Source organism: Amblyraja radiata, chromosome 13 (genome assembly GCF_010909765.2).
Source record: "Amblyraja radiata isolate CabotCenter1 chromosome 13, sAmbRad1.1.pri, whole genome shotgun sequence".
Lineage (NCBI taxonomy): Eukaryota > Metazoa > Chordata > Chondrichthyes > Rajiformes > Rajidae > Amblyraja > Amblyraja radiata.
In genome coordinates, this window is record NC_045968.1 from 13,555,250 (window position 1) to 13,578,575 (window position 23,326).

Below are 23,326 nucleotides of genomic sequence, written 5' to 3' on the forward strand. Positions count from 1 at the left end.
ACTGAAGGTTTTTTTAAGATTAAGAAATGACATTTAAACGTACTACATTTAATTCAGAAATGCATTTAGCATTACATTATAACATTTGGAATTATAAATAAAGATTGCACCAATAATTTTCAGACCAGAGCAAGAGCTACTATGTCACCATTTCATTTGCAGGTTCCCAGTAAATTCATGGTGAGAAACACTTGAGCTGCATGATTAATTCATGCCTGTGACGAGAAGTGACCATGAAATTTTCTTCTCATTTTTAAACAGGTTTTATGTATGTGATCTTGGGAAGTAGGTGTTACTGACAACTTGGATTTATTGCACATTTCATAATTGCCCTGAAAGCAGATGTAAGTTTACCTTTGGGAATGGTTGGAGGATTTTAACCATGCAGTAATAAAGGAATGGCATTATATATCCATGTTTGTGTTTAACGGAAAAAAGCTTGAAGATTATGCTATTGCCATGACCTTGTTGCTCTTATATTCCTCAATGATGCACATCTAGCAGGTATGATCTCGTATATCTCGTATAAAGTACACAAACAACATCAACCATGGTAGTGGGCTTGGATATAAGGGGCCATTACTGTTCTGTCATTTGTTTTGGTGAGTTCAATGAATATGTTGCAGATTCACCACTCTCTAGAGGTGCATTGAGTTTTCATCTCCTTATTTAGCCCTGAAATTATTGGTGTTTAGCAATTACCTACACATTGGCAACCAATGCCCTAACTTTAATTAATTATTGATTACTCCCTACTGCAACCAGGATGTCAATGGCAGGAATTTGATGATGGTAATGCTGTTGTAAGGCCCAGAGGAGTGAGTTGCACATGGATTTGTTCTTGTCTTTTCCTGAAGATGTGACAATATATCATGGCAGAGCAACTCTGATGGAAAGTTGGCATTTATTAATGTATTTATTAATGTAATAAAAGATTAGCATTAAAACGAAAATGTAAATGCATGTCTGCTATATTAACAGTTGCTGATATTTGCCCACTATTGTCTGAATGTGCCAAAGCAATATGAGGATCCATTGGTCTAAAGCAACAATACACTTGACTTCATACAATGCTTGTGATATTTGAAAGACTTTAGAGTAGAAGCCTAAAATATTATGCATGGATTCTAGATTTTTTAAATACTCTTTGTATGGCTGCAAAGTAGTGGTGTAGTTACAGTTCCGAAGGTTGAAGCATAGAATTTGATTACACAAAGGAAGCAGTTCAGCCATTTTGCTACTCTAAAGTTATCTGACTTCACAATTTACACTTCTATCCTTGTCTCCCACCTTGTGTCTGTTCATCTCCTGCCTTTGTCCAACCATCTGCTTATCAAAGACCCTCCTCGCCTGTATCTACACATCACTCACCAGACTTTGTCTTCCCCCTCCTTGTTCTCTTCCTCCCCCCCCCCCCCCTTCTCCCCCACAACAATCAATCTGAAGAAGGGTCCCAACCTGAAACATCACCAATCAATGTTCTCCAGAGGTGCTGCCTGACCCGCTGTTTCTCCAGCACTTTTTTGAAGTCTGTCACCTTGCCCTGAAACAGTTGATAGTAATTTCAAAGGCATAACATCCAGTCGTGGACTATTTAAAAAAATGTGCCTTCTCATAATTTCTAATATCAATTAGGAGTTATCATAGAACATAGAACAGCTCAACACAAGAACAAGCCCTTTGGCATTCAGTATCTGTGCTGAACATGATGTCAAGATAAATTATTCTCATCTGTCTACACATGATCTATACCCCTCCATTCTCAGCATATCCATGTGCCTATCTAATAGTCTCTTAAATGCCACTATTGTATTTGCCCCAATCACCAACCCTGGCAGCATGTTCGAGGCATTCATCATCCTCAATGTAAAGACTTTGCTGTATATATCCTTTCGGAACACATGTTCTGAACCTCAGTTTCTTTTTCTAATGACAGAAATAAGGTTTTGTTTATTTTTCATCCTCGTTACTACAGTGAAGTTCTTTAGGTCCCTCCATTTATTCTTCCAAAAAGAAAGCACTCAATCTGGGCAGAATAATCTATCTGCAGCACATCCATTGATCTATGTAATCTTTTCATGCTCGTGCTTAATTCATGTGTTTACAATACCTAGCTTATTCCACCTTATTTTGTATTTGCGAATCCCCAGTGCACTTCTGCTGTAATGTACTTTATAATATGTTGTCATAAATTGATGGCTTCATCCCCTCATAAATTTTACTTCTTGTCATGTAAAAGATCTGAAGTCACCAGGCTCTGACTGCTAATCGGATTGCATCCACCTGAAGTTGTTTACAGTTTCAAATGACACCTGATAGTTTTGTACCATTTCGAGATGCTGCAATTGTATTATAACATCCCTAGATGATGTTGGATAACAATGATCCTGGATACTGATCTGCAAAGAATACTGTTGTTCACATCTATCAGTTTAACCAGGGACGCCGAATGATTGGCAGCCCCGCCAACAGTCTATTTTTCGTCTTTTTTTCTTTTTGTCTTTTTTTACATTTTTAATGTGTGTTATAAGCTGGTGTAAATGTTCTCTGGTTTGTTTGATGTGGGGGGAGGGGGAGGGGGAAACTTATTTTTCAGTTTCCTATCTTGCCGGAGATGCGATTAATTTTCGGATCGCAATCTCCGGTCGCTCTGCAGCCTACCATCGATGGAGCTGGAGGCCTCCTCGGACTGACCTTGGGCCCCACCGCGGGGCGTGGACTTACATTGAAGTCGATCCCTTGCATGGGATTGCTCCGACCTCGGCCTGTGGCCTTTACATCGGGAGCTCGCAGTCTCGGGAGAGGCCGTGGATGTTGGGAGCTCCAATGTCGCGGAAGGTTCGACCAGCCCCGACGCAAGGTTCGATTGTCCAGTGCGGGGGAGCTGACATCGATGCAGGAGCAGATCGCCTCGACACGGAGGGTCCACTGTCAGCTACGGGAGTCAAGATAATAATAATAATAATAATAATATCTTTTATTGTCATTGCACGTCAGTGCAACGAGATTTAGTATGCAGCTCCAACCGATGAAAAAGAAAAGTAAAATAAATAAATAAGCTGTGTGTCGTGACGATCCGAGGGAGACAGTCCAGGGGGGGTGGGGGGCACTCAGCAGGGCCAGTTCAGAGCCGCTATAGCTCTTGGAATAAAGCTGTTTCTGAGTCTGGAGGTACGGGCGTACCATCAGTACGGGCAGATGATCCCGTCAGCGGAGGGCTCGAGGGTGGTGGGTGTATGGAACAAGCTGCCAGAGGAGGTAGTTGAGGCTGGGACTATCCCAACGTTTAAGAAACGTAGACAGCTACATGGATAGGACAAGCTTGGAGGAATATGGACCAAGTGCAGACAAGTGGGACTAGTGTCGCTGGGACATTCCTCAATTCACCAATTCCCACGCCCTGCCCGACCAAGCTTCCAACCTCATCGTTCCCCAGCCCCGCACGGCCCGTTTTTACCTTCTCCCCAAAATCCACAAACCCGGCTCTCCCGGCAGACCCATTGTCTCTGCTTGTTCGTGCCCCACCGAACTCATCTCCACATACCTTGACTCCATACTATCCCCCTTGGTCAAATCCCTTCCCACCTATGTTCTAGACACCTCAGACACTCTCCGCCACCTCCGCGCATTCCACTCTCTAGGCCCTCACCCCCTCATCTTCACCATGGACGTCCAGTCACTCTACACCTCCATCCCCCACCAGGATGGCCTCAAAGCCCTCCGGTTCTTCCTCAACCAGAGGAGCAACCTATACCCAGCCACTGACACTCTCCTCCGCCTAGCGGAGTTGGTCCTCACCCTCAACAACTTTACGTTTGACTCCTCCCATTTCCTCCAAACACAAGGCGTAGCTATGGGCACACGCATGGGCCCCAGCTACGCCTGCCTCTTTGTCGGGTACGTTGAACAATCCTTGTTCAATACGTACCAGGGCCCCATCCCCGACCTCAACCTCTGCTACATTGATAATTGCTTTGGTGCTACCTCCTGCACCCACACACAACTGACTGACTTCATCCACTTCACCACCAACTTCCATCCGGCACTCAAATACACCTTGATCATTTCCAACACTTCCCTACCATTTCTTAACCTCACTATCTCCATTGCAGGTGATAGACTTCTGACCGACATCCACTATAAACCCACTGACTCCCATGGCTATCTTGACTACTCTTCTTCCCACCCTGCCCCCTGTAAAGACTCCATCCCCTACTCCCAATTCCTCCGTCTACGCTGCATCTGCTCCCAGGATGAGGTGTTTCACACCAGGGCATCGGAAATGTCCTCATTCTTCAGGGAACGGGGATTCCCCTCTCCTACTATAGATGAGGCTCTCACCAGGGTCTCTTCCATACCCCGTAACACTGCTCTCTCTCCCCATCCCCCCACTCGTAACAAGGGCAGAGTCCCCCTAGTTCTCACCTTTCACCCCACTAACAGTCACATACAACAAATAGTCCTCCGTCATTTTCGCCAGCTCCAACATGACCCCACCATTCGCCACATCTTCCCATCTCCCCCCCTGTCTGCTTTCCGCAAAGACCGCTCCCTCCGTAACTCCCTGGTCAATTCTTCCCTTCCCTCCCGCACCACCCCCTCCCCGGGCACTTTCCCTTGTAACCGCAAGAGATGCTACACTTGTCGCTGTACCTCCCCCCTTGAATTGAATTGAATTGATTTTATTAGGGACAGTGCATATTAATAAACATTTGCATGTAACATGCAAGATTGTAGCCAGTAGCTAATTTCCATCTTTAGTCTCACACTAGGTAAACACATCCCAAACAAGGTAAAAACAAAAGACAAAAACAAAACAAAACAAACAATAAAGTAAAAAAGTAGCAATAAAAGAGTACCATAGGATAATTTTAAGGTAGATTATGATTGCAATTTTGATTTTGCAGTAACCATGTTTTTAGATGTTTGGTAAATGAGGTAAGGGTTGGCAGATCCCGTATGACGCATGGTATCGCGTTCCAGGTCTGCGACGCTCGATATGAAAATACTGACTGCCCAAAGACACTTTTCCTAAACGGGACTATACAATCACCCCTGGAGGCTACTCTTGTCGACCTATTTGTGTTTTTCTTTATGAAGTCCTTTAACGGAGGTGGGGCTAGTCCACGGAAGATTTTGTAAACCAAAATCGAGTCCGAATATTTTATTACGTTTTCCCAGCTCAGCAGATCAAATTTCTTCAGGATGCTACAGTGATGGTACATTCTGGGCTTTTTGTCAAGAGTTTTTAGGGCTTGTTTATAAGCAATTTCAACAGGCTTTAGTGTGGACTTACATGCCAGTGACCAAGTTGTTATACAGTAGGTCATGTATGGCACAATCATTGCATTAAAGTATAGTTTGGCTGAATCAATAGTTAAATTATTTCTAATATATCTAAAGTTGGACAAATTAAAGGACGCAAGCAGTCGTTCCAGGTGCGACAGAGGTCCAACCTCATCTATTGCATCCGCTGCTCTAGATGTCAGCTGATCTACATCGGTGAGACCAAGCGTAGGCTTGACGATCGTTTTGCCGAACACCTCCGCCCGGTCCGCCTTAACCAACCTGATCTCCTGGAGGCTCAGCACTTCAACTCTCCCTCCCATTCCGAATCCGACCTCTCTATCCTGGGCGTCCTCCATGGCCAGAGTGAGCACCACCAGAAATTGGAGGAGCAGCACCTCATATTCCGTTTGGGCAGTCTGCACCCTAGCAGCATAAACATTGAATTCGCCAATTTCCGGTAGCCCTTGCTGTCTCCTCCCCTTCTCAGCTCTCCTTCAGCCCTCGGGCTCCTCCTCTTCCTTTTTCCTTTCTTCTCCCCCCCCCCTCCCCCCCACCCTACATCAGTCTGAAGAAGGGTTTCGGCCCAAAACGTTGCCTATTTCCTTCGCTCCATACATGCTGCTGCACCCGCTGAGTTTCTACAGCACTTTTATCTACGTTGTGAAGTTTTCCTTCTGTATGAGTTATCCAAACAGAACAGATGTGCAAGTGAGATCCAGACTTAAGTATATTTTAGGACCTTTCTGCAGTTGTAAAACTACTGTGAAATAGCATATATTAGCACCAATACTACTGGAGAATAGCAGATAACTTCCTGTCTTCAAACAGGAAAAGTTTAAGCAGTTAGGGATATGCAGATTTAGTCCGATTTTGGAGCTAGGGTGCATGGGCAAATTGTTGGAGGCTATTTTGTTCCAAGGAAGAAATAAAAGCTGAGATTGTTTTTATTTATTTATTCATTTGTGGAATGTCTGCATCATGGGGAAGGCCATCTTCCATTGTTCCTTCCTCAACCCCCTTGAGAAGTTGGTCGTGAGCTGCCACTTTGAACGTGTTTGATGAAGAAACTCTCAGCGTTATTGGGGTTGGGTTGGTCATGATAATGTCATTGATAAGAGATTCTCAGGGCAATGGTCTTCCCATGCAAACTGTGCCCTTGTCCTCCATGTTGGTTTGTAGCTGTTGGAGGTGCTGTTGGGATAGCCTTGCTGAGTAATTGCATTATATTTTGTAGGTTAACCAGACTTAAGCCAATGTACGTTAATAATGAGGGGGTAAATATGTATGGTAGGGAGTGAGATATCATTTAAGTGAACTACTTTGTCCTGAATAGTGCATCTTGTTCTGGCTGCACTCATCAAAATAAAGAGTGTGCTGTCATATCTGTGTATTGGCTATGGAAAAGCATTGAGGTATCTGGAGGTGAATTCCTGTCTGCAGAATACCCAGCCTCCCGAGCTGGTTTATCTATTGTATTAGCTGACATTTGCATGGCACACATAATAATTGTCACTTATTTGACCAGTAATATGCCTGAATGTTATCCAGGTCTTGCTGCTTGCCGTCATGCTTGGTTCACTTTTGGAGGAGGTGAAAATTGAATTGAAGTTTTTGCAAAGAGAGAACATCTAATTCTGACCTCGGATCAGAAGAAGGGAATGAACACTATTTTGATCTTTAATCTGTATCAAAATGTCATTGTAAACTGTGCCAATGGTCATAGCTTAGGCGAGGCAACAACGGTCTCCTTTAACCTCGAAGAAAGTTGCCATGAAATATCTATTGAGTCTGTAGAAAAATTCTGCTCTTGTCTAATATCAGCTACAGTTAGATGTTAATTCAAGGATCTCTGGTGCCAGGGCCCGCAGCAAATCGGCCATCCAGCCTCTCAAGTTAAAGAGTTTTTACGCAAAACAAACCAGGAGAAAAATAGTTTTCAGCAAATATTTAAATAAAACAGCATGGAGCATAAATAAATGTTGGAATGCCCACACATGATTCAGATAGAAACTGAAATACAACATTTATTTCTAAATTAAAGTCATTGCATTAAAAGACATGTTGAATTAATTGCCTTAAATGCACAATAGTACGGAATGCCTTTGATTCATTGCATTACAGAATTTTCCAGTGGTAGACTCTTGAATGAAAGCTTATTTGAAGCACCTTGTGGGAGATGGGGGGAACGTGGGGGGAAGGTGAGGAGGGAGAGTGGGGGAGGAGGGGGAATGGAAGGAGAGGGGGGGAGTGAGGGAGGTAGGGAGTGTGGAATAGAGGGAGAGGAGGGCAGTGGGGGAGATAGAGGGATAGTGGGGGGGGGGGATAGGGGGAGGTGAGGAGTGGGGGAGATGGGGGATAGAGGGATACGAGGGGGGTAGGGAGGGGAGAGGAGTGACTGAGGGTAGGGAAAAAAAGGAGGAAGAGGTGAGGGAGAGATTTGGGGAGGGGAGGAGGAGAGGGGAAAGAAGAGGGTGTGCTGGTTGATGAGGGGAAATGAGCCGCGCGTGAGCAGTTAGGGGCTATGGGTGAGTGGTGGAATATTGCATTGGGGGAACGGGTTGCGTTGGGGGACCAGGCCTCCCGTGTGACAGGGACCCAATGGGTCCCACTTAGTCTAGTAATCTGATAAAGGGCTTGTTCCACTTAGGTGATTTTTCAGCGGACTCCCAGCGAATGTCAAGTTCCTGGCAGTCGCTTGAAAAGCCGGGAACTGGAACAGCGATTGTCAGAGTGGAACACACACACACACACACACACACACACACACACACACACACACACACACACACACACACACACACACACACACACACACACACTCACGCGCACACACACACACACACGGAAAAGCAAGGGAGCACTGTCTGAAATTCACACGGTGCAAAGCCAAGGTGATACAGACACACACCGCGATGAACAGGAAGGTTAAGACGGCTAGCACAGTGGTAAGTCCTTTAAAAGAAGGGGGGGGGGGGAAGGATGGAGAAGGAGTGGAGACACTTTTAAGAAGCCAGACAACTTTTAATAAGCCAGAGATACACAGCTGTGAAGTTTGGCGGACATTGAACATTACCGGTCGGTTATCCTTGGTTCTGAAAACGCGTGCTTACTTTTTTTCCCCTCGATAAGCCAATGAAAATGACCGGTCAGCAAAGGCGATTAACTAAAAATAACTACGACTTCCTCGACTACCCATAACTACATGGCGACCCCACTACAACTGCACCTACGAATACAGGATTATCGATTTTCTCTGTGGCGACCAATTTCTGGTCACAGAAAATGTTTCAACATGTTGAAAAATTTGCGGCGACCATACTGGGGCCGCGACTAGTTCCCAGAATGCGGGAACTCCTCACGACCATGAAGGAGACTCACCAGAGACCACCAGCGAACATGTGGCGAGCGCAGAGTCTCCTGCACGCGCCTAAAAAGTCGCCTAAGTGGGACAAGCCCTTAAAGTTCACAGATAATGAAGGATATTTGGAGAAATGCTGAAGGTGAATTGTGTCAGTGGAGCGGGGCCTATGGGTGAGTGGTCCAATATTGCGTCGGGGGAACGGGTTGCGTTGGGGGGGGGGGGGGGGCAAGGTCTCCTATGTGACAGGAACCCAACGGGTCCCACTTGGTCTAGTGTCCTCTTAAACATACTGTAAAAAAGTAAGGTTTCTAATTTTCTATTTTCATTTTGTGAATAATTTGTTCCACGTACATTTATTAAATTTAATTAAGGAGCTTCATGCAAGGCTACAGTTGAAGGGTAATTCATTATTCTGTTGATGAGAAAATATTTTCTCTCTTATGTACACATTTAAAGAATCCTGGGGTGAATGTTTGTACAATTCTGTCACTAGAAAGATATTGCTAATCCGGAGATCTTTGCATCTTTTTTTAACAATTAAGGCAAATAAAGTCATAACATAACTAAATAGTCATAATTTATTTAGTGATTTATTTAGTTATTAATATTATTAACAAATAATTATTTAGTTATTATTGATTCTAAAGAAATCTGTACAAAACAAAAAAAAAAGATCTTGTGCTCTTCTGGTTTGCGCGTTTTTTCTATTTGCGCAAAAACGGAATGCGATAGCGCTATGATTTTTCGCCAGCTCACTCACCGTTCACCTGCGCTACGAGTGCAATACGTTTTGTTCCGATTGGTGGTATATTGTAAAAGTTAGCGATGTTTAAAAATCGTAAAAACCGCGCATGCACAGATCGATCTCTCCTGCCAGACAGCGCCGCACGGATTAGTCTCTTCTGTCAATCCCCGGGACGGTCCTCCCCTTCCTGCGCCATCGCATCTTTACTGGAGCTGAGGGAGGCCGGCGGAGGTCACCAACCGGACCCAATTTTCGGAGGGACCGGAAGCAGCGCGGTCCGGCCCGGCGATGTCGCCAAACGGAAATCAGTGAATCTGATCCTGGTGGAGAAGAGCGTTCAACGCTGGCTCCTGCCCCCTCGTGCTACCCCACTCTCCCCATGGCTCTTTCCCCGTCTTTTCTCCGAACACTCCCCCCCCCCCCCCACGCCCACAAACCGGCATGGCCGCAGCTGCTGTTTTTTCCGGGCCGAGCCGAGCTGAGGACCAGCGCCGACTGCTGACGCTCCTCCGCGGCATGCAAGAACAGAGAGGAGCAGCAAACTTGTGATCCTGGGGAGGGAGAGTAGGGGATGAAAGGGGATAGACGGAGAGGAGGGGGGAGTAGAGGAGGAGTTGTGTGGGGGAGGCAGGGAGTGGGGAATGGAGGTAGAGGAGGGCAGTGGGGGAGGTGAGGAGTGATATGGGGGGGGCTAGGGGGAGGTGAGGAGTGGGGAGGTGGGGGTTAGAGGGATAGGAGGGGGGTAGGGAGGGGAGAGGAGTTATGGACGGATGGAGGGAGTGACTGAGGATAGGGGAAAGGAGAGGGAGAGAGGTGAGGGAGGGATTGGGAGGGGAGAAGAAGAGGAGAGGGAGAGTGTTAGGGATGAGGGGAAATGAGCTGCACCTGTGTAGTTGGAGGCTATGGATTAGTGGTGGAATATTGCGTTGGGAAGACCAAGCCTCCAGTGTGACAGGGATCCAATGGGTCCCACTTAGTCCAGTAGTTCTTTGAAATCTGGATTACATTTAGTATTGATTTTGGATTAATGTGTTATAGACAATAGACAATATGTGCAGGAGTAGGCCATTCGGCCCTTCGAGCCAGCACCGCCATTCAATGTGATCATGGCTGATCATCCCCAATCAGTACCCCGTTCCTGCTTTCTCCCCTTATCCCTGACTCCACTACTTTCGATTCGATTCGATTCGATCCGATTCGATTAGATTCGATTCGATTCCTTTATTTGTCATTCAGACCTTTTGGTCTGAACAAAATTTCGTTGCCTGCAGTCATACATACAATAATAAATAACAAAACACACAATAAACACAAATTAACATCCACCACAGTGAGTTCACCAGGCACCTCCTCACTGTGATGGAGGCAAAAGTCTTAAAGTCACTGTCTCTTCCCTCCTTATTCTCCCTCTGCGCTGAGGCAATCCAGGCTTCCGATGTTGTTACCCCACCGGGCGATGGTAAGTCAATCCCGCGGCTCAACCGAGCTCCGCGAACGGGCCGGTTCAAGCTCCGCGGCCCGGGGTGGTCGAAGCTGCCGAAGATGCCGCCCTCCAGTCCAGCGGATGAAGCTGTTGCCGCGGGAGCTCCCTAAAAACAGGTCGCCAACCTGTAACCTGCGAGCTCCCGACGATGTCATCCACTGGCCCGCGGCTGGGCCCCGGACTCAGGTCCTGGCTGGCTCTGCTTTCGGAGCTCGAGGTCGGTCGCCAGCTCCGCCATTAGGCCTCAGCGCAGACGGAGGCAGAGAAGGGGGGATACGACAAAAAGAGTCGCATTCCCCCGAACGAAGAGACAGAAAAACATGTTTCACCCCCCCCCCCCACACACACAACATAACCTAATAAACAAAAATTTAACTAAAACAAGACAGAAAAAAACAACAAAAAAAGTAAAAACAGACAGACTGCAGCTGTTCAACAGCGCCGCCACTTCCGGTAGACTGATGTACAAGGACCCCTAGATCCCGTTGTACTTCCACTTTTCCCAACTTGATGCCATTTAGATAGTAATCTGCCTTTGTGTTTTCGCTACCAAAGTGGATAACCTCACATTTATCCGCATTAAACTTCATCTGCCATGCATCTGCCCCACTCCCCCAACCTGTCCAAGTCACCCTGCATTCTCATAGCATCCTCAATTATTGTTGTTATTTTGTTTTATTTTTTATTAACTTCATTAGTTTCTATTTGTTATTCACATATGTCAACTTGGCTACCATGTAAAGACAGTTTGCAATATATGACACTCAGTTAAGTTACTGTAAAACCCATTGCAATCTTCTTCCATGTCTTCCCATACTGATGGCTAAATAAATGATTGCAATTGCTCATTGGTTTGCAGTAGTACACAAGACAACCGGAAGCTCTCTCCGCAACTGAGATTTTAAAAAACTTTGTTGGACGCAAGTAAGATGAAATGGGAGGACAGTAAACATTTCAAGAAAGACCCCAAGATAAAGCCATGTAATCATGGACCTGTGAGCCTGAAATAGATGGTTGGGAAAATACTTGAGGGAGATGATTAATGATCACTTGGAAAGAGAGGGATTAATTGGAGATTTCCAACATGGCTTTGTCAGGGGCAGATCTTGTCTGACTAATTTGATTGAATTGGTTGTAAAGGTAACCGTTGTGATGTGATTTAGATGGCTTTTAATAAGGCATTCAACAAGGTCCCTCGTGGGAGATTGGTTTAAAAGGGTCATGGGATTCAAAGGTTCATGGTTACATTGGCTCAGGGGATCTAGGGCAAGTTGGCAACTGGATCCTAACTTGGCTTGGTAAAGGAGACAGAGGGAATGGTTGAAGACTATTTTTGCAATAGCATGTGATGTCCCACAACATTTGGTGTTGCGACCGTTGTAGTTTTAAATATATGTGAATTATTTGTATGTGGGGTACATGCTCAGGACGTTTGTGAATGAGACGAAGATTGGTGGAGTTGTTGATGGTGCTGAAATAAATCTTGGGCGGCAGAAAGATATTCATGTTTTTGAAATGGGTTAAAAAATGGCAGATGGATGTCATTCCAGCCGATATGGGGTGATGAATTTTGGGAGCATAACTCTTTCCTATTGGCGATGCCTGTCTTTCATGAAATTAGATACCGCCTACTCACAACATTGATTGGGTGGAAGATTGCAACCTTCACGTGGTCCGCCCTGTTTCGACGAATGCAATCAACCCGGCGTGCACAATCAAATAAGATCAAATAGAACAAGTTGTCTAGGACAACTTTAGGCTGTGAAGACAACATTGATTCAGTGTTCACTCTCCTATCTCCATATCATCACTATTTAGTTGATCAGTGTAGTGATCAGTTCACCCAAATCTCACAAAGCCGTATGCTTAAAGTAGGTATGTTACAATACTTACCTTCAGCGGCGCTGCAGTTCTGCCACTGGCCGTGCACGCGACTTTGGTGCCTTTGAGGGGGTGGTGGGGGGGCGGGATTAAAATGCCGTTTTCTCCTGCCTGTCCGAGATATATTTTCTCGGGCTACTACCTGATGCTGAAAAATCATTCCGACTTCTGTTCTCGGAGGTTTTTGAAAAGAAACGCTGGGCAATTTAATCACCGGAGTAAAATAAAAAAGCGACTTCTAATGCCGTCAACGCCGACAACAGGACGGATCTCACGTAGGGGACAAAACATAAGGTAAGTCGTGTATTTTACAGATAAACTTGCTTTTTAGGATTACTTTAATCAAAGTTTCATCGGCGAAAATGGGATTAAGGCCCCATACGAACCAGCAGTGACTTTCCTGCCGATATGGGGTTTAAATTCACTGCAACCGCAACGTTCCACAAAATCTCACTCACAAGATGATTTAAATGCCCATTAATTTACGGGAATTAAACACTAAATTCCTTCCATTTGGCCTATAAATTCATGACAATGAGATTTTAAAATCATGTTATATTTTGAATTCTTGTGTGAATGTTATTTGGATGCTTAGGCTATTTAAAAATGTTAACCTTTTATTAAGAAATGGATAGATGTTTAGATCGAGCAATTGTATTTTGTAATTAGCTACAATTAGGTAAGTAACTAATTATATGCTTTCATTTCAGGTCAACCAAGTAAGATTGTTTCATATTTGTTAGAGAATGCTTCAATCTATAATAACTGAAAATTTCATTCAGTTCTCTTAATTTTTAAGAAAGTTATGGGCTTTTGACTGTCCTCAATCACAGCCTTTGAGTTAAGGCAATGGAAAAGCAATAGGGAACACGATGCTAAGTTCAGAGTATGAAAATTGGCATAACTTTTTTAATACTGAAGATATGAAAGTGAATTAGGTGTCAAATTAAACTTCTTTTTATGCTTTATCTGATGGGATAAATTGCAGACTTGATTTTAAAAATCTCAAAATTTTGTGACTGTGCTTTTGTGAATACAGGGTACAACTTTTGAAACTGACAGGTTACCACTACGCTATTGTTTTCTAACCACAATACTAAGGTACTACTTACACACTATGTACTTACATTGAGTGCTGCTGCTTTGTACTTTTCAAACAAAAATAAGCTAGGTTAATTTTCAGCAAAATAAAAATCTACTGTTTATTCAGCTCACCCATTACTAGAACATCTCCTCCCTGCTTCACAGATCCCCATGACTCCCACCCCTTGACTTGTGCTTAAAGCTTTCTGCATGAAAGGATTGCATGATAATTGCGTTTTTCTGGTGTCGGCACAGATAAGTGATTTGTTTGCAAATAAAAATATTTGTTTTGACTTTTGCAATTATATTTATGGAAACTTATTAATAACTTACATGCGAAGCTCTGACTAAATCTATTTACAACAAAGAATGTGATGTATGGGAATTGAGCTGTTACTGTGTAATCATGGCAACATTGTGAATTCACAGTTTATATCATACGGTGGACCACTAAATCATAGGTTGTGGGATCAGTAAATACTGGGAAAGTTGCAAGTTGTGATGATAATCTTTAGGCTGATCAAACCCTTTTATAAGTTTTATGGCTGGATTGTATGACCCTGTGCACTGAGAAGATTAAGAACTTCAGTCTAGCAACAGTTCTGCAGATGAGATGAAATGGTTTGTGCACCCTAAATACTGCTGCATGTTACAAATCTATCTGATGACCATGACTACTTCACAGCCTTTATTGTGCTTCATCATTGATGGATTTTAAATAAAAATGAATGAAGATAGCCATAGTAACAAAACTATACGGAGTGGAGTGTTGTTATGCTAATTGGGTACATTTTTAAAAGCAACGGGGAAATGATGTAGAAATAATCAAAAAAAAAGAAGCTGCTCTTGAAGTTGCTGAGATGCATTGCAAATGAAAACAGTAAATTTGTTGCTGGACCAAATTGATGGTTCCCAAGGGAAGTGATTTCAAATGAAAATCTCTTGCTTTGCCAGATAGATTGCCACGACCGAGGTCCAGTAACGTGAAAATTTACTATTTGGGCATAATTTCTGTTCACCTTAGTACAGGTGCACAACCTTTTATCCGAAGGTCCAAATAACGAAAACCTCCGAATAGCGGACACTTTTTTGGTCCTTGAAGAAAGGTCCTTGAAAACGTTCACCGAGGGCGGCCCGCAGAGGTGACAGCGGAACCTCCGGTCGGTCCTCGAAGAAAGGGGAACTAAATCCCCATTCATAAAAGAGAAGGTGAGGGTATATTGCGCGGGAGGGTTAATAATTGACAATATGCTGCTGCCTGCCTGCTGAGTTAAAAAGTTCCCATGGTAGACTCACGATACACAGTGTATCGTGAGTCTTGCGTGGGAACTTTTTAACTCAGCGGGCAGGCAGCAGCAGATTGTCGCTCCCTTCAGTTTCACCCCACCTACACCCCTCTGCTTCCCGGCCATGTGTGTGACCCCTTCCCTCCCCTCTCCAGCTCCCCGCTCATTGCACCGGCGCGGGGGCTTTGCACTGTCTTCACGTCGGCGATGCCAGCAGGTCAGTGCCAGTCACCGGAGACGTCAGGACCAACGGGACACCGACCCCCAGGCCCACTGCAAGCACGGAGATCCCAGAGACCTACAGCCAGCAGCAGCCCAGCCCCGTTCCAACTCCAGAGGAAAACTGCAAACTGGCCGGAGACGTCAGGACCACCAGAAGCCGTTCCCCGAGCTGCGCCCCCTCATCGGGACACCGACCCCCAGGCCCACTGCAAGCACGGAGATCCCAGAGACCCACAGCCAACAGCAGCCCAGCCCAGCCCCGCTCCAACTACAGAGGAACCTGGGTTGCGGATGACGGGGCGCAGCTCGGGGCGTCGTAGGGGCCCATCGGGGAGCGGGTTCCTGTTGGTCCTGACGTCTCCGGCCACCTGCCATCCTCCGGGAACTGCAGGAGAGTGGGGTTGTTTGCAGTTGCAGAGGGAGGGGGCAAGGGCGGTACAGTTCCCAGTCTCAGCTCCAGTCCAGGGGGGTGGCCGGAGACGTCTGGACCAACGGGACACCGACCCCCAGGCCCACTGCAAGCACGGAGATCCCAGAGACCCACAGCCAGCAACAACTCCAGCCCAGCCCCGCTCCAACTCCAGAGGAACATGTAGGGGCAGAAGCTGATGGTGTGCAAGGTACGTCTAGTTCTTGGGAAGGCGGATGAGGGGGCGCAGCTCGGGCTGTGGCAAGTGGGCAAACTGCCACTTGTCGCCGTAGCGGCCCATCGGGGAGCGGATTCCTCTGGAGTTGGAGGGGGGTATATACGCTAATAAATTTCCATTCCGAAGGCCGACAAATTCTGAATTACGAAAAGTGTCTGGTCCCAAGGCTTTCGGATAAAAGGTTGTGCACCTGTAGTATATTTGCTTCAACACAACACGTGCTTATGAAATAATTAAATAATTGTAATGTGGTTATAAATTGCACTTTAAATTGCATACTTGATTAATGCAATAGTATATTAAATGGTTTTAGAGGTGTACTTTAGGGTAACGGCGTTGATTTATTTCAGACTAAAATGGATTACCTTTAAACTAACTGGTGTTTCATGATATGACATGTGATTTAATTATTGTGGGTTCCACTATCAACTCTGTATACAGCCAATGGCCATTGCTATTTTTTATATTATAGATTGCCTCGAGTTTATCTGTTATAATATCCAACTGGAATATCGCTGCGGTGCTAATGCATTCAAAAGGATAGACACTATTTTATTAATACACACACAAGCTGTGAATGCATCATTGTGAATGCCACATTTGCTTTCTTATCAGATTGCTTCACCACTCACTAGCTTTGAGTAGCCAAAGCCATTGTGACATTAGAATTGGCCTTCTGTAGGATTTCCCAGTCTATTTCTGACTTGGGAATTGCTTTGGAAGTCATCTATTTTAATTTATTGTAATCAATAAAGATTTGGATATTGACTACAGAAAATATCCATATTTGAGAACATTCTCTAAATACAGCAGGTCAGGCAGCATCTGTGGAAAGGGAAACAGAGTTAACATTACAGGTTGAAGATCCATCATCACACCAAACGAAACATTAGCTCCATTCCCTCCGCAATTCCCTGGTTCTTTCTCCCTTCCCACCCAAACCACCCCCTCCCCCGGTACCTTCCTCTGCAACCGCAGAAGATGCAACATCTGTCGCTATTCCTCCTCCCATGACTCTGTCTAGGGACCCCGACAGTCCTTTCAGGTTCGGCAGAGGTTCACTTGCACCTCCTCCGACCTCATCTACTGTATCCATTGTTCAAGATGTGGACTCTTATACATAGGTGAAACCAAATGCAGACTGGGCGATCGTTTCGCGGAACACCTTTGCTCAGCCCGCCTTAACCTACCCGATCTCCCGGTTGCTGGACACTTTATGTCTTCTTCCCATTCCTCCACAGACCTTTCTGTCCTCGGTCTCCTCCATTGTCAGTGAGGCTAAATGCAAATTGGAGGAGCAGCATCTCATATTTTGCTTGGGCAGCTTGCAGCCCAGTGGTATGAATATTGATTTCTCCCACTTCAGGTAGCCCCGGCATTCCCTCTCTCTCTATCCCTCCCCCACCCAAGTCGCACTAGCTTCACATTTTCACCCTAACAAACAGCTCACAATGGCCTGTTTCCTTTATCATCGTTACTTTTTTGTTTATAACCACATAACAATTACAGCACGGAAACAGGCCATCTCGACCCTTCTAGTCCGTGCCAAACACGTATTCTCCCCTAGTCCCATATACCTGCGCTCAGACCATAACCCTCCATTCCTTTCCCGTCCATATAACTATCCAATTTATTTTTAAATGATAAAAACGAACCTGCCTCCACCACCTTCACTGGAAGCTCATTCCACACAGCCACCACTCTCTGAGTAAAGAAGTTCCCCCTCATGTTACCCCTAAACTTCTGTCCCTTAATTCTCAAGTCATGTCCCCTTGTTTGAATCTTCCCTACTCTCAGTGGGAAAAGCTTATCCACGTCAACTCTGTCTATCCCTCTCATCATTTTAAAGACCTCTATCAAGTCCCCCCTTAACCTTCTGCGCTCCAAAGAATAAAGCCCTAACTTGTTCAACCTTTCTCTGTAACTTAGTTGCTGAAACCCAGGCAACATTCTAGTAAATCTCCTCTGTACTCTCTCTATTTTGTTGACATCCTTCCTATAATTAGGCGACCAAAATTGTACACCATACTCCAGAATTGGCCTCACCAATGCCTTGTACAATTTTAACATTACATCCCAACTTCTATACGTTTATCTTTCATTCATTGTTCTTTATCTCTCCACATCGTCGTCTATATCTCTTGTTTCCCTTATCCCTAAACAGTCTGAAGAAGGGTTTCAACCTGAAACGTCACCCATTCCTTCTCTCCAGGGATGTTGCCTGTCCCACTGAGGTCCTCCAGTTTTTGTGCCTACCTTTCTCTCCCGTTTCTCTTTCCACAGACATTGCCTGACCTGCTGAGTGTTTCTAGTATTTTGCATTTTTATTTTAGCTTTGGAACCTGCAGTTCTTTGATTCTATCCATAGGTCTGAGATAGACTCAGTCGTATTATGTTAGTGTGCTCCAGATGTTGATGCTGGAATTTTTGAAATATCCAGTTGTAATTAGTTGTAACCTATTTGCAATAACATTATTTTTTAAAAAGCAGGAGTAGGCCACTTGGTCTCTCCAGCCTGCGGCTTAACTAATGTCTTATGGAGTTACATTATGATTTCCTAACACTAATACTCAACACCCCAACCAAGGAAGGCCAGCATACCATGTGCCTTCTTTAGCACTCCATCTTCTTGTGATGACACCTTCAGGCGGCTATGGACTTGGACCCCCATGGAAAATGCAGAAAGTATCATTTAGATTCCAGACCCAAATCAATTTCAGGGGAATGGCAGAGCAGAGAGGATTGTTTAAGAAAGGACTGCAGATGCTGGAAAAATCAAAGGTAGACAAAAATGCTGGAAAAACTCAGCGGGTGAGGCAGCATCTATGGAGAGAAGGAATAGGCGACGTTTCGGGTCCAGACCTTTCTTCAGACTGATGGTGGGTGGGGGGCGCGGGAAAAAGAAAGGAAGAAGCGGAGACAGCGGGCTCCTGGGAGAGGGGAAGGGGGAGGGTAAGGAGGGAGAAAGCAAGGACTATCTGAAATTGGAGAAGTCAATGTTCATACCGCTGTGGTGTAAACTACCCAAGCGAAATATGAGGTGCTGTTCCTCCAATTTCCACTGGACCTCACTCTGGCAATGGAGGAGGCCCAGGACAAAAAGGTCGGATTCGAATGGGAGGGGGAGTTGAAGTGCTGAACCACCGGGAGATCAGGTTGGTTATTGCGAACTGAGCAGAGGTGTTGGGCGAAGTGATCGCCAAGCCTGAGCTTGGTCTTGCTGATGTAGAGAAGTTGACACCTGAAACAGCGGATGCAGTAGATGAGGTTGGAGGAGGTGCAGGTGAACCTCTGCTGCACCTGGAAAGACTGCTTGGGTCCTTGGATGGAGTCGAGGGGGGAGGTAAATTGTGGTTTGGGTGCTTCTCCGGTCGAGGAAGAAACAGAGGGCTTAGAGACCCTCCTGGTGGGGGTGAAGGTGTAGAGTGACTGGACATCCATGGTGAAGATGAGGGAATGGGGGCTTGGAAAACGGAAGTCATGAAGAAGACGAAGAGCGTGTGAGGTGTCTTGGACATAGGTGGGGAGGGATTTGACTAGGAGGGATAGGATGGAGTCGAGGTATGTGGAAATAGGTTCTGTGGGACAAGAACACGCAGAAACAATGGATCTGCCAGGACAGTCAGGTTTGTGCATTTTAGGGAGAAGATAAAATCGGGCCATGCGGGGCTGGGGAACGATGAGGTTGGAGGCTTGGGAGGGCAGGGAGCCGGAAGTGATGAAGCCAGTGATAGTGTTTGAGATAATGGCCTGGTGCTCGTCTGTGGGGTCATGGTCCAAGGATAAGTAGGAGGAGGTGTCTGAGAGTTGGCGCCTGGCCTCAGGCTCATAGGGGTCAGCGCGCCAGACTACCACCGCACCTCTCTTGTCGGCAAGTTTGATCACCCAGTCGGGATTGTTGCAGAGTGAGCAAAGGGCTGTACATTAGGGGGGGGAGAGGTTAGAGTGAGTAAGGGAAGTGGAGAAGTTGAGCGGTTGATGTCCCACTGGCAGTTTAAAATGAAAAAGTGCAAAGCAGGTAAATGGCCATGAGGGGGAGTCCAAGAGGAGGGGGTCCGTTGGAGACGGGAGAAGCGGCCATCACTAGGGGGTGAGGACTCCTTCCCATGCAAAAAAGCTTGGATGCAGAGGCGACGGAAAAATAGCTCCATATTGTGGCGGACAAGGAACTCATTGAGGTGGGGAAGGAGGGGAACAAAGGTGAGGCCTCTGCTGAGGACAGACTGTTCGGTATCGGAAAGGGGGAGGTCAAGGGGTTTGGTGAACACACGGCGCCGCAGGAAGGCAGGCGAGTAGACAGAGGTCGAGGCGATGTCTGGTAAAGGGGTGGTGGGTGTTCAGGGAGGAGGGGGGTATGAGGACTATAGTGTGGGTGGAGAGTAACTGGGGTCACATGGTACAATGGGGAAAGGAAAGACCCGGTGGAACCCCCACTGCGGTTCCCTGTGTGTGTGTGGGTGGGGGGGGGGGGGAGCATTAGGACCCAGCACAGTCAGACCACGTGTTGTGAGAGTCTGCAGTGTGGAGGCTTCAGGCCCGGTGCTGAGCCTGGGACTCAGGTAAGGCGACGGCTGTGGCCTGCTGGTGGGCGGTGGAGTGGCGAGGGTCAGTAGAGTCACTGATGGAGGCCCGCGGGGAGTGGAGTCCAGGTCAGCTGGCGAAGGGTTGGAAGTCCCGGTCAGCGGATGGCCAGGGAGGCAGCGATCAGACATCAGCAGTCAGACATCAAGTTGGATCAGAAGCGGAGTCTTTAAATACAGCATGTTTGGTACTCATCGTTCTTCATCGTACTCATCGGCCTCAACTTCAATCACCCACTTGGATCTCAGAATGTAACTTTCTCTCCCAAACCTATCTATGCATCCTTTTCTTCAAAGAGTGTCCAAAATACCCATCTTTTCAAAATATTTTCTTACCCTGGCCAACCATGTGGATTATATCAGAATAATCACCACACCAACATCTACATGACAAATTGGAAAACATTCTGAGATATGTCTCCTCCACAAAAGGCAGGATAAATCCAACCGTGCTTGTTGACAAGACTCTTGACAATCAATAAAGTGGGAGAAAGTGCTGTCAACAGTTTTTTTCTCCCTCTCTCTTTTATCAAATGGCACTTGCTCATTAAAAAATATGTTAATTGAAGCTCTGTTTCAATTTTGCCAGGAGTGCTCAGCTCGAGAGCTTTTTTCAAACATTGGCAAATGAGCTGAAATCCAAGGATGAAGTGAGATAATCTGCCCTTGATGTAAAGAGCATTTAACAGAATGTAATATTAATGTCCTTGGTAAAACTGAACAGTGCGAATCAAGGAGATATTTCATTGTTAGCCAAATCCCTGCATCATACAAAGATATGTGATTGTGGTTGTTCAAGATTAGTAATCCCATTTTAGGCAGAGTTCATGAGCTGTACCCAGAACACCTCAGATGGTTGATCATTTCAGCCATCTTCATCTGTTTCATCAATTTCTTCCTGACTATCATAAAATCAGACATGTCTCTCCTGAAAATAAGGATATTTGATCATCATTCTGCTCACACTTCATATGCTATAATTTTTCTACTTTAATGAAGCACTTTGCGATTACATAATGTTTCCGATTATTTACTTCTGAATAAATGTGAGATCAATTGCCATGGCCTACGTCCTAAATAACAAACACATTTTTGACAGATTTATTTGGCATTATGGCACATTTATACCAAAACATTACTCTAATGTTTAAGACCACTTTAAAAGACTTTGCAAGATCAACCAAAGCATGAAGATGCATCTGCCATTCCCATGATTAGCTACATTTGAGATACTGAAGGTCAATTGTCTAGCTCATTGCGTATCAGAATTATAACTAGAGTTAAATAAAATCTAGTAGTAATAGTAATTTTCTTCAAATTCATTTAAATTCTACGTGCATGTAACATTGATAATTGTCCTCTTATATTTTTGAGCCAGTTCTGAGTTACAAATTTCTGTTAGACAAGTGGCGTGGCGAACAATGTTCATCCACTGTTGTTAGGAGGAATAAGATCAGATCGCTGTATGTTCTCCGGTGTTGCTGTCAGGAGGAGTAGTTATGGCCCCTCATCATTCTGGAGCACTGAAGCGTGTGGGCCTCACTCCAAACATGTTCACTTGAGTGTGGTTCTGGTGGCAATGAAATTATACCCTTGCATAAGTCAGTGCTTTTTGGAGAAGTAAGAAAAATTGGCCATGGATACCAAAGAGAAAAGGTTATTAATCTCATACTAAGTTGGAATGCATGAACACACAAGGCATGTAGTCAGCATTTGCAGCAAAGTATTCGATGAAAAATAAGGTGCAGAGCCCACAAGCCACAAAATAATTGGTTAAGAGAAAATGATATAAATGGAAGCAAATATATAAATCATCTCATCAAAAATTTGCCAGAAATTAAGTCGTACAAATGCAAGATAAAAGTTAAATGCAGGATTAATCATTTGTATCTTTTGATAGTAATGTACTACACAGTTCCTGAGCAGTTTCTAATTATGTTGGTTTTATCTCATGACAAAGATTCACATCCCACATGACAAATAAAACCACAGTGCTGGAGGAACTCAGTATCTCAGGCAACATCACTGGAGAACGCAGACCCCTCCTCACACAGCATTTGGAAATGGGAATGAAGACATATTAAAATAAAGAATATCGAAACAAAGCACTGCCAATGCTGGTTCATACACAAAAGGGCACAAAGTCCCTTTGGATCTTATAGAAACATATAAAATTATAAAAAGGACTGGACAAGCTAGATGCAGGAAAAATGTTCCCAATGTTGGGCGAGTCCAGAACCAGGGGCCACAGTCTAATGCCCCTGTCCCACTTAGGAAACCTGAACGGAAACCACTGGAGACTTTGCGGCCCACACAAGGTTTCCGTGCAGTTCCCGGAGGTTGCAGGTAGTGGAAGCAGGTAGGGAGACTGACAAAAACCTCCGGGAACCGCACGGAAACCTCGGGTGTGGCGCAAAGTCTCCAGTGGTTTCTGTTCAGGTTTCCTAAGTGGGACATGGGGCATTAGTATAAAGGGGAGGCCATTTAAGACTGAGGTGAGAAAAAACTTTTTCACCCAGAGAGTTGTGAATTTGTGGAATTCCCTGCCACAGATGGCAGTGGAGGCTAAATCAATGGATGGATTTAAGAGAGAGTTAGATAGAGCTCTTGGGGCTGGTGGGATCAAGGGATATGGGTAGAAGGCAGGCACGGGTTATTGATTGGGGACGATCAGCCATGATCACAATGAATGGCGGTGCTAGCTCGAATGGCCGAATGGCCTCCTCCTGCACCTATTTTCTATGTTTCT

The 23,326-nt window shown here is 45.3% G+C and overlaps 1 protein-coding gene across 4 annotated transcripts in view; it reads left to right on the plus strand.

Moving 5' to 3' along the window:
* The window catches only part of naaladl2 (N-acetylated alpha-linked acidic dipeptidase like 2), a 663,050-nt gene that overhangs the window by 257,326 nt on the left and 382,398 nt on the right, over positions 1-23,326 (plus strand). The window lies entirely within an intron of this gene.